This window comes from Limulus polyphemus, unplaced genomic scaffold (assembly GCF_000517525.1).
Source record: "Limulus polyphemus unplaced genomic scaffold, Limulus_polyphemus-2.1.2 Scaffold255, whole genome shotgun sequence".
NCBI lineage: Eukaryota > Metazoa > Arthropoda > Merostomata > Xiphosura > Limulidae > Limulus > Limulus polyphemus.
The window spans coordinates 312,200-323,786 of record NW_013665865.1 but is presented as its reverse complement, the minus strand read 5'-3'; positions in this window follow the sequence as shown (position 1 = coordinate 323,786).

Below are 11,587 nucleotides of genomic sequence, written 5' to 3'. Positions count from 1 at the left end.
AATTTATGAAGTTTGATACAACAGACTCAGCAGTTGTAACACATACACATCGCACAGAAATTGTTAAAGTTGGAGCACATGAATTTATAGAATAACGTGAAAAGTCCTGTCAAGAAGCACTTAAAGTGGGCAAGAATCACTGTGAAACATGGGGATTGACCATTGAAAGAATAAAAATACGTCGTAAACGAATGCCAGTTGAAAATGAAGCTGATGCTGGATTGACTGCTGAACAGAAAATTTATCGCATTTATCGCCAAAAGTGTCTTTGCCCCCGGGTGCTGAGAACCCTTGCTACGCCAATGAAAGGTAGTGCAGATTGTTCAAACGTAACGTTTCATAAAATATTATTTAATTAAAACTTAGATCATAAGTGTGTATGTAACACTGTTTTGCGCCATGTTAAACGGTATTCTAAATGTATGACCTTTCCAGTGCACAATTCCAATGACAAATGTAACATTTTTGACAATATTTAAATCGTGTTAACTATTAAGTTATTATCTGTGCAATTCCCTAATTTGGAAGTAATGGACTAGAGGGAAGGCAGCTAGTCAATACAAGCTATCGTCAACTCGTGGGCTACTGTTATCGATTAGTGGAATTTGACCATCACTCTTATAACACACTCATTGGCCAAATTTCTTTGTTGTAACAGCTGTTAAAACTATCCTAATAAGTTTAATGTATAATTCTCGTTTAAAAATCTGTCCCTTTACATCTGTTCCATCATATCATTGTTGTTCTTATTCACTACATCATTATTGGCTCCAAATATGATCCTTTTATCTCATTTTCATATAGCGTCTGATGAAACTTTATTTAATTAAAGAAAAAGAGCAGTAAAATGAAATATTTGTGATTTTCTAAACGATCAATTTTTTAACAATGTTATCATATTTTGTATAAAATTGATTAAAATTTTCTTATAACCACTTCAAGGATCTCTTCCTGAGCCAGAATAGGCACAACCAGTTCACAGGATTTAGTTAATTCCTTCAATCCTGCTTGAAAATAACATGTCTCCAAACACATTATTTTCAAAATATTCGAATCATAAAACACAATACTAATGAGTTGAACACATTTCGATAGTTTTTCCTTTTTTTCGAAATAAATCACAAATAACAGGTAGCAACTGATAGGCATTTGATATTTTTTAACTTGAACAATAATTTATGCAGCACAGACTCAAGATTTAGGCACAGATGTCCCTAACTTAGAACTACTGACCAGGCTAACAAAGGGAGAGCAAAAAGTCAACAGCATCCGCCGCTACATGACCATTATTAGCCGAATAGCAAGATTGTTTCTCATTAGAATAATTTATCAACGGATAAATGTGCAAAGTGTGTTTACTGACATATCGCGGGTTCGAACCTTAAACTGAGCTCTTATCCTCGTGCCTATCAATAACGATATGAGAATCTATATACGCTGTCAGTATACATGGATGACTTTAAGGGAAAATTCCTGAACATGTACAATCTTCGAATAAATATCAAATTTTGGTTCCATAAGAAATATTTTTGTATTTTGTCTGACAATTTCATTAGATATTAAGCTTCTAAAACGTTTTGCTTTCTTCATGTTGCTTTGCTTCATACTCCAGAATTGACATTTTATTTTAAATAACAACATGAAGTTTTTAATTAATTACAGTTTCCATAAAACATCAATATTAGATCTATTTATTCTTTAATAGTAAATTCTTTATTACGTCCTTTAAGTATTTCCAATAATTAAAAGAATGTTTACTAGCAGTAGTTCAACCACACTATATTTTCTCAATATCTATTACCGATGACGCGTTTCGCTCAATCTAGAGCACTTCAGGCTGGCTAGGATACAACAAACACATTAGAGGGCGGAACACTATTTATATATCAACAAGTTTAATTATCATTATTATTATTTCATTTGCGTGTTTTGAAGAAAAAAAAAGTTTACATTTCTTAGACAATTTATCAATACCGCTGTAAAATAAGGCATATTTCAGCAAAAAACTCTTTTTACTACGGTTCCCGTTAGCCATTTTACGTTATAATCTGTACCATAATTTTATTTTACTTTATTTTACGTGCGACAATTAATTTTTGTGTTGTTATGTACAATGTCACCAGAGCTAAGGAGGCGCTGTTTTAATGTTTTTCCTTTATATAATAAAATAGAATAAAGGATGAGTAATCTTCATAAATACAATTATATAGTGTATTATATATATCAAGTCCTATATTATTTTTATACTAGCTGGAACACCGTCCCCTGGACGGGAAGCTATGTACATTTATGTTTAATGAAAAGTTATCTTCGGACATGAAAAATTGCTTCCCTTTTATATAATTGTAAAGAATGCCCATATAAACTGCAAAATGTGAAACCGCAAATTTGTATGTATCTCCCCATGGAACTAATGAATCTCCATACAAAATTTGGTGAAGATCCATCTAGAGGGGGCGAAGTAGTGGTAAAAAAACGCCCATAAAAACCGCAAAACTCAAAAATGTAAAACTGAAAATTTGTATGTACCCCCCTCACAGACCTAATGAACCCCCATACAACTGCGAAGTAGTTACATGAACATACAACAGACAGTACTATTATATTTATATTATAGATATTAAGTAACAAAAACTATATTATACATATAAAGATTTACATAAAGAATTTATGAATATCAAATAATTCTTGTATAAAAATGATTTTCCAGGCTGTGTTACCGATAGAATTCTTCGTTGTTGCTTTAATAAGCGAAGTGTTGATATACCTTGTATTATAGATGTACCTAAATATACTTTGATTATAAATCTACGATATATTATTATCTATAATCAGCTGAAAAATGTCATTCGTTGGGTATACTCACAAATACATGTGGGGTGTGTTTTCAAACTTAATTGTCGCCTTAGTTTTTTCTTCAGATTCATGTATCAAATTCCAACTTTATAATCGTCTTAAGTTTTTTACAAATGTACTTGCTATTTCTATCAGCAGGGCTACTTACTTTGATTCTACTAAAATAAAACTTATTAACACTAAAGCTAACCAGTTAAGTCTATCATACATGTACATGCCCTACGCCAGTGCTTTTCAAGTGGATGAATGGTTCACCCAGGGGTTAATGAGATCAAAATCAGAGTGAATGGCAGGGTGAATAAGTATTATCAATTATACAACAAATTCAAGAACAAATAAAAAGTCATTAGTTGTTATTAGTTATTTGTGTTGTAGTTTGATGTATATTTAATCATAATACAGAATTTTGGATTTTAATTAAGTATTTTTTTGTCTTTTATTTTTCGAACTGGGGTGAGTGAGTTGTTGTGAGAAGCTTACAGGGATGAATGATATTGGAAAAGGTTGAGAAGCACTGGACTAGATGAATGTGACATTCCCGTCCATTCTAATTTATTTGAGATCTTTTCTAGGGTCGAATAAAAGGGAGATTGCTCATCCATAAGATGAGGCCCAAAATTAATGTTCTTAGTTCTGCAAGTACTTTAATTTTGTCATTTATAGAAATAATTTTTGGCGTAGATACCTTAATTGCTTTGCGCCACAAAGCACTGTTGCTGTTTGTAGTTAGGCACAAAGCTACACAAAGGGCTAGTTGTGCTCTGCAAACATATCGCTGTGCCACTGAGGGGCGCCACAAAACAGCAAACAACCATATAATAATTCATTTTACACTACCCAGTTGAACGTTTATCCATCTATCTTTGATAAATACAACTATTAATAACAGTCACAAAGCAACATATTTACAGTTTTCTACATTGTTGTGTTTAGAGAAAATTGTTAATCAATTATTAAATTTAAGCTTATTAATTATTACTTGCATAAACGTTTTCTTTTTTATAACTAGATACTAGATTTTATTCTACGTTTCAGTTGCTATTCTACTGTTGTCTTCAGGAAAGTGCTGTGATGGACTATTCTGTGTTTGTAGTGGTCGGGATTTGATCCTGGTTCTTTTTGCTGGAAGTCTGGTGAATTATATACTTGAGTTACTAATTATTAATTATACTTAGGTGATTCTATAGGATGCTAACTATGACAATGTTTGATATCTCATTGTCACAATCGTAAATAATCAAACTATTAAACGAATTTAATGTTCTGTTGTTGTTGTTTTTTACCTACTCTCATTATCGTTCTCCTACTAGTTAGTTTCTAAGTCATTTAGAAAGCTTTTAGCGCCAGTTGACATTAGTCTTATGTACTGAAATAATACAAAGAATTATGGAATGTGGCAACAGTATAGCACAGTTACAGAACTTTAGTTGTTGTAAAAACAGTTGTGGGTTTAGCTGTAAATAACATGTTTCACCTGATACCAGATATAACAAGAATAACAACTTTGCTTCCAGTAATATACCTGGACAGTTATCTCTATCTGGTAATTGAAAGAAATCTACCTTATTATTGTGTGAACCCTCCTAAGATATCTTATCTCACAGTCACACTGTCTTTCTTCTGAATAATTACTACAGGTGTCAGTTCCTGCTGGATTCAAACCAGTTTTATTCTTCAACAGTTGAAGTATCTCATGTGGTCCAGAATACTTTTTCATGGATCTTGTTTTAGTGTATAGATAGTTCCATTATATAAAAAAATACTACACTAATTTCAGAAAAGTTTGTTTGTTGGTTGGTCCTCTACCTCCTCCTAGGCTTTTGCATTTGAACCTGTCAAATATGGTTTAATCAACTAGGAATGATACGGGATGTGTGAAGAAGACATTATTTTTCTTTTAATATGCATAGATTTTATATCTCCAGTGATGGCTAAATGTAGATCAGTCAGTGGGGCTGACCACTAGGGGTACTGATGGGATTTCTCCAGTTTTATTTTTCATTATGTGGGTATAATACAGTCTACGTACTTTCAATCATACTAGCAAACTTAGGACAAAAACGGAAATACTATTTATATCCATAACTAATAAAACATTAATTCTGCAATTACATTTCTTCAAATCTCATGAATCGTTTTAGGGATTTCTTTTTCACTGATTGTATATACATACTTTTAAGGTAATGTAACTACCCCCCAAAAACGTACATATTTAAACGAACCGTCTAAACGTCGCGTTAGTGTAGCCTATATAACGTGTAAAGTTTAATATACTATAATCCATTATAGTGATGGCACACAACGAAACACACATTCGGCATGTAATGCTGTTTGAATACAAGAAGGGAAACAACGCCTTTGTAGCCACAAAGCATATCAAAGAAGTTTATGAAAATATTTTGAACATTCGTAAGTGTCAACGATGGTTCAGCAAATTTCGTTCAGGTGACTTTAGCCTTCAAAACTGTGATGGCAGAGGACGACATGTTGGAATTGATTTATACATTAAGAGTAGTAACGTTGTCTAGAAAATTACAAAACCTGCCGATTTGACTCGTCTGAACGCTCCTTCCTATTATATTTCTGATCTGTTTGTCCCAACAGTGGTTTCCATACTGTTACAGAATATGACCGAAACATAACAGATGTACCTAAATCACAACCATGTTATATGGATTACTAGTAAAGAACAAGTCTGGAACCTACTTCTGTCGCTAAGGTCGAGGTGCACAATAAGGTTTCCAAGTTACAACCATTTCAGATTGAGTATTTCTAACCTTAAGTGTTGGTAAGCTAATTTACGGATATAAAGAAAATTACACACACATACCACAAGATAGCTTCAAAGAATGTTTCACACATACATACGGATTACATTTAAAGAAAGTTTCACACATGTTTACCTGTTTAATTCGAAGATCGCCATGTAAGGTGCAATTCTGATTAGATTTCTCTTTCACAGTGGGACAGGGTAAGCACTTATAGTAACTTAAGATATTCACAATACCATATAGGTCCATGTGATGTTTAAGAAATTTAGTGGGTTTAATCCCAAACATTGGCTTAAATTTTAGATATTTGTGGTAAGGAAATCTAATTTATGCTGACGCTTTTGACCAAGATACAACATACATAACACTGAGAATATTTATAATCATGGGATTTATACTTAGTTATAGTCCATATCAAGTTGATGTTGTGTACTCACCTTCTTTTTTTTTAATTCTAAAAAACGTATAAATATTTCTCCAAATGTTGACTCTCATAATGTTGTGTAGATTTTGGAAAATAAAAAGGTACATATTTTTCTGAAAAATTGGAAGCTTTGAGAGAAAGGAAAGAAACTACCTAAGCAGAATTGTCACAGAATTAAACTTTAGCAAAACTGTTAAACTGATAAATATGTTTTGGCATTCAATTTTCTTTTATCAACAGTGTTACCAAGGAAATTACTAAACAAACAAGCTTACACGTCATTAAGTCTAGCTCATTAAAATATGCGTAGCGAATGAATACATTGCTCAAGTTCAACCAATGAAACATTACGAGACTTTTCTTTTTACATAAATGTGGTACTAATTTGATTAATACCATGTCAGATTTTGGAAACACGTTGTGAAAACAACATGTGTTCCAAATGAGTTTGTATATCTGCATTAAATACAATTGAAAGAGAAGGTTGAGCTCTCAGGAAGACAATATTTGTTTTTGAAAGTTATACATTATGGGTGTATCGCGAGCAATAACAACCGACCATAAGGAAATCTCGTAGCAAGCCATATCATTATTAACAAGAACTCTGCACTAGAAGTCTTACTGATGTCAGAAATGTGGGCCTCGGATGTTTCTAATGAGCACACAGTTGAAATATATTATAGGAATTTATCTGCGTTCAGGAATAATTATCATGACACAAGTATGAACTGTCACGCGAGAAGATATGGATTCTTAATGCTAGAGTTCTCTTTCAAATACTCTGTTTCATACAGAATATCAATTAATATCTTAACATGTAGCTATAAAAATGGCAATACTACGTCACATAGGCAAGCTTAAACCCAACAACTTGGGGACTCAAAGTTTCGCAATCAGACTTAAAGCATCGGTTTGGAAACAGATGGGGCAACAACAACAATGCTTGCAACCTCGAAAATGTTAATCCTTCTGATTCTCGTAACGTCTTTGATTGAAAGATGCAGAAACGATCAACAAAATGGTAAAAACAAAATTACTTGTCTAATATAATAGAACGTAATCTGTCGGAATCGTCATGTGTGGTATCTAGCATTATTGGTGGTTCTGTGCAAACAGCATCAACGAAAGAATGGATAAAATATTCAGGCAGAGTAGTGTGTATTAGGTATCTTCATGCTTACTCTTATAGATTCTTAGTTTACGTTTGTAACTTTACGCATTTCGTCTCCACCTTTCCCTTTAGAAATAATAAAATTTCGCAAATTCCGTAAGTAAGCATATCTTCAGTAAGCATATCTTGAACTTTTCCTTCTTAGTGATTTGCTTATACAAATCAATCGTATTGAAGGACATTTTTTTTATCAATAATTAACATGTATACAAGATGTCAGACAACTTATTATCCATTTCACACTAATATTCTTTCATTTCCTATGCATTTCATGTATGGTAATTTACCTTTCCTTTAACTGTTGAGTTTCAGAAACAGAATCAATATTAATAAAAACACACTGGCAAAATCCAAGACCAGTGAAAATGAAACTCATATCAACCAAACCCAATGTTAAATCAAAGCGCAATAGAAAAGGAACAAAGGCGAGTGCTCTACCAACTGAGCTAAAGGATGAACCTACTAACGCTGGCTAGTAAAGCTCTTCTTAACAATTTGAACTACCACGTTTTTCCTCTTACATTAGAAAGACCCATCTTCGTGTCTTATCTCAGGGTCGTGAGCAGTACCAGTTGATACCAGTTTGTTTTTTTATAGTGATTGATTTTTTTAATTTCTCCTGGTTTCTTTGCCAATTGAAATAAGAGGTTAATGTACTTGTTCTTGCTAGTAAGATATTTTTATCAACTCACACTACAAGTGCTTGATTACGTCTTATGTAGCGAGAAAAATTAAAGTAAAAAAACCACACACATATAATTAACCTCTAAATCGTTAATGGTTGCAAAGCTAATAGAAACTTGTACCTTTTAGAATTATTTCGTATTAGTCTTTGTAAATTTCATCTATAGAATTGAACAGCTTATCATCTTTTCCGAGGTTAGAGGTTTCACTATTAGTACAGAAATGAATACCGTGTTTGAGTATTGAAAATAACTTGTTTGAAGTCTATTTCGTATTTGGTTGTTTAGTTTTAAAAGGCAACGTAATGAGTTAAATGATGCGATTAAAGATGTCAATTATGTAATTAAATTTTTCGGAAATTTGAAGATAACGTTGGACTCGTTATTTTTTATTTACATTTTAGTTGTAATTCCATTTATGTTTTAGCTTGAGCAATATTGCCATCAAATTGAAGATTTCAGACAGAGAACGAATCATGATAACACCTTATTAGAATGAAGAAGAATTGTCCTATTTTTTCATTTAAGTATTTTACGACTCGATTATGAGTAGGTGCGTTTTTCTGAAAGTTTTATTTTACACTTTTGTGCAAGTAATAAAACGAAGATTCACGAACATTAAAATTTTGAATGATTAGATCTTTCTTTTGTTTTAACGATTTATTTACATGGTTGATTTTTAATGCCTTTTCCTCATTTAGTATTTATTTTAAAGTATATTTCATTTGAATAATATTTTAATAATTTTTAGTTTTATATTCATCTCAATAATTTCTGTTTATGATGATGATGATGATTTAATGTATCTTATATAAGATTGCGTGTCTAAATTCTTTAAAATTGTATTTCTTTATTTAGACTTACGGGTGCTCAATTGGCTAAAGGCTTGTCTTTGATACAGGGGTAATGTTGCCAGCTACCGTACTTTTCTTTTAAAGACTGAGTTTGAGAACAATGTCACGTCGTTTTCAGTTCTAATTACACAGTATATATATAGTATATAAAGTGTGTACATGATTATGTTTAAATTGTAAGAACAAGTAAGGCCGTACCAGGCTATTATCTTCATCAGCAGTTATGGCGAACATTTCTTTTTTTTTTGATACTTTCATATAAAGCTACGCAAGGGTAATCTGTTCCTAATTTCGAAATGATAGAAGGTAACTAAAGAATAATACTTACTGCCAAATCTTTGACTACTCATAACTGTCCTAATAGTGAGATTTGACTGTCACCCTTAAAACGAAACCACGATCCTTGAGATGACAATACAGGTACGTCATTCCCATTCCACGACGATCATTGTGCGAGTAAAATACAAGCTCAGCTATTCAGTAATTTGAGGGAAGCGAACTTTGTTGGAGAACTATTTACCAATATAGTTTAGTTTATGTAGAAATTTCCTAGCTTTTTATACAGGTCTAAAAGGCTTGCAAAAGTGATTAGTGTTACGAAACTACAAAGGACCAGATTTTATACTTGAATGAAAGAACAGTCTATCACAATTTTTACACATTAAGTTTTGTGTGTCTTGCAATCGCTGTTTATGCTTATAAACAGTTGAAACGGTCACAACGATAGTAAATTCTTTATGGATTATGGAACATTTAGAGGGAGGGATTAAGATGCAATACTTTTTGTTAATATTAGCTCAGGGTATTTTATAGGTTTGAAAGATATACTAAACTATTTATACTTATGGCCATCGTGTTATTTAGTACCCTTCCTACAGTAGACATTTTAGGACAAGCTATATATTTATACGGTCTCTTGTTGGTGACGAATGCACTCATGGACTGCTTTCTCTTATCCAATAACTTTCTTGTTACCAAATCCATGGACGAAACTAGTCGAGGTACTTAAGCACATTTCAACATTGGTGATTAAATTCACTTTTTTAAACAATAAACTTCTACATTTGTATTTTTTTCTTATACTTTTATTATCAGCACTAGAGCGAAGAAGCATTTCCAGTAGAATAGTAACTTCCTCTATTTCATATGGCATACGTCATGCTTAATGATATCATCGTTTCAACTTATTAGGATGAATAAATAATTATGAAAATATTAATTACTATAAGTGTCCATAACTTGTTTTAGAAAACTTGAGTGATCCAGATTTCCTTCAGAACCAATTAACGAATTCTTATAGGTCATCAGTATGTTTACCATGGGTTGTTTCTCTCTGGTTTTCTTCAGAAAACTAAACGTTTTCCAAGGTTTAAAAGTACACCCGATGGGAATTTTCTTTGCACTTCTTGTCTTTTTGTGTAACTCCTAGCTACTTGTGTTTCCAATTACAATAATTAGTGACTACTTATTACAGTTACAAATCAGCACTCTTCCCAGTTTCACTTGAAATCCTCACTGTAATTAATGAAAGGGGACACTTGTTAGCGAAAACGGTATTAACCTTATGGTAAAGGGAAAATGAGAGAAAATCGACTCCTGAGGGTATGAAAAAACTTAATGACTTTCATTGTAGTCATAGAACTTACTTGACGTCCTTCTTCTCTGAAAGTCCGAGACTCCTGAGGGTATGAAAAAACTTAATGACTTTCATTGTAGTCATAGAACTTACTTGACGTCCTTCTTCTCCGAAAGTTCGACGACTAGTTGTATGTAGATGAAGCAAAAGAAGAAATACAAAAATGGATAAGGAAAATGAAGCATTTACGATAAGGTTGTGTCATTCAAATATCACTCTTTGTAATGGTTAGTGGACTACATAGTCAACTAATTCTAGGTAATTAATATTTTTTCAGTATCATGAATGAATACTATTAATCTTTATCCATTATTTCGGCAACTAATTTGCTACCACCTTAAGAGGAGTTCTGAAAGGACTGTATTGGGTGGTAGGCCGAAATTCGATTCAACTTCTTTTTGTTATAAAGGAAAATGTACTAACTACTGATTTTCGTTTGTTCTTAATCTTACCTGATCGTATCAACTATCACCCAGGACAACACAATAAAACAGCTTTGCTTATTACATTTAATCATATATGTAATAGACAGACCAAGTACTAAACATGAACTCACCACTGTCAGGGAAATCACCTGATATCTGGTTCGATCGTATTCGAGTCAGTTAAGCCTCTTCAGTACTTGCAATATGATTAAATGTTCCAATAACCTGCTATTCCTAAATTAACTAACGAAGAAATGTTGATATTATAATATTCTCTAACATTATTAATGTTCTCTCCTAGAACGGTATTAAAATAAACCCAAAGAAGATTTCCTAACATTTCCTTTCATTTTCATAATTTCAGTTTTCGTGATCCAAAGAAGTTATTGAAGAAAAACCTTACAATCCATTCCTATTTGGTTGTCATAATTATTTCTACTTTAACGATGAGTCCTTTCGACGTATTAGACAAGGTCATGGCACATATGGTGACGGGAATTTAATATGAATAGAAGTTATGCGTCTATGTCATGATATTTGGAAGACATAAGAACATGGGTCAAATATAACTTAATTATATGTCCTTATTACATGATATGACGATCTTGATCTGTACTGCTCGCATCAAAAACACTGCATACAGGAAACTAATGGCAGAGAATTAGAGATGGATAGAGAGGGACTAGATATGAATATTCTAAAAGTTTGTTTGTTTTGGAATTTCGCGCAAAGCTACACGAGGGCTATCTGCGCTAGCCGTCCCTAAT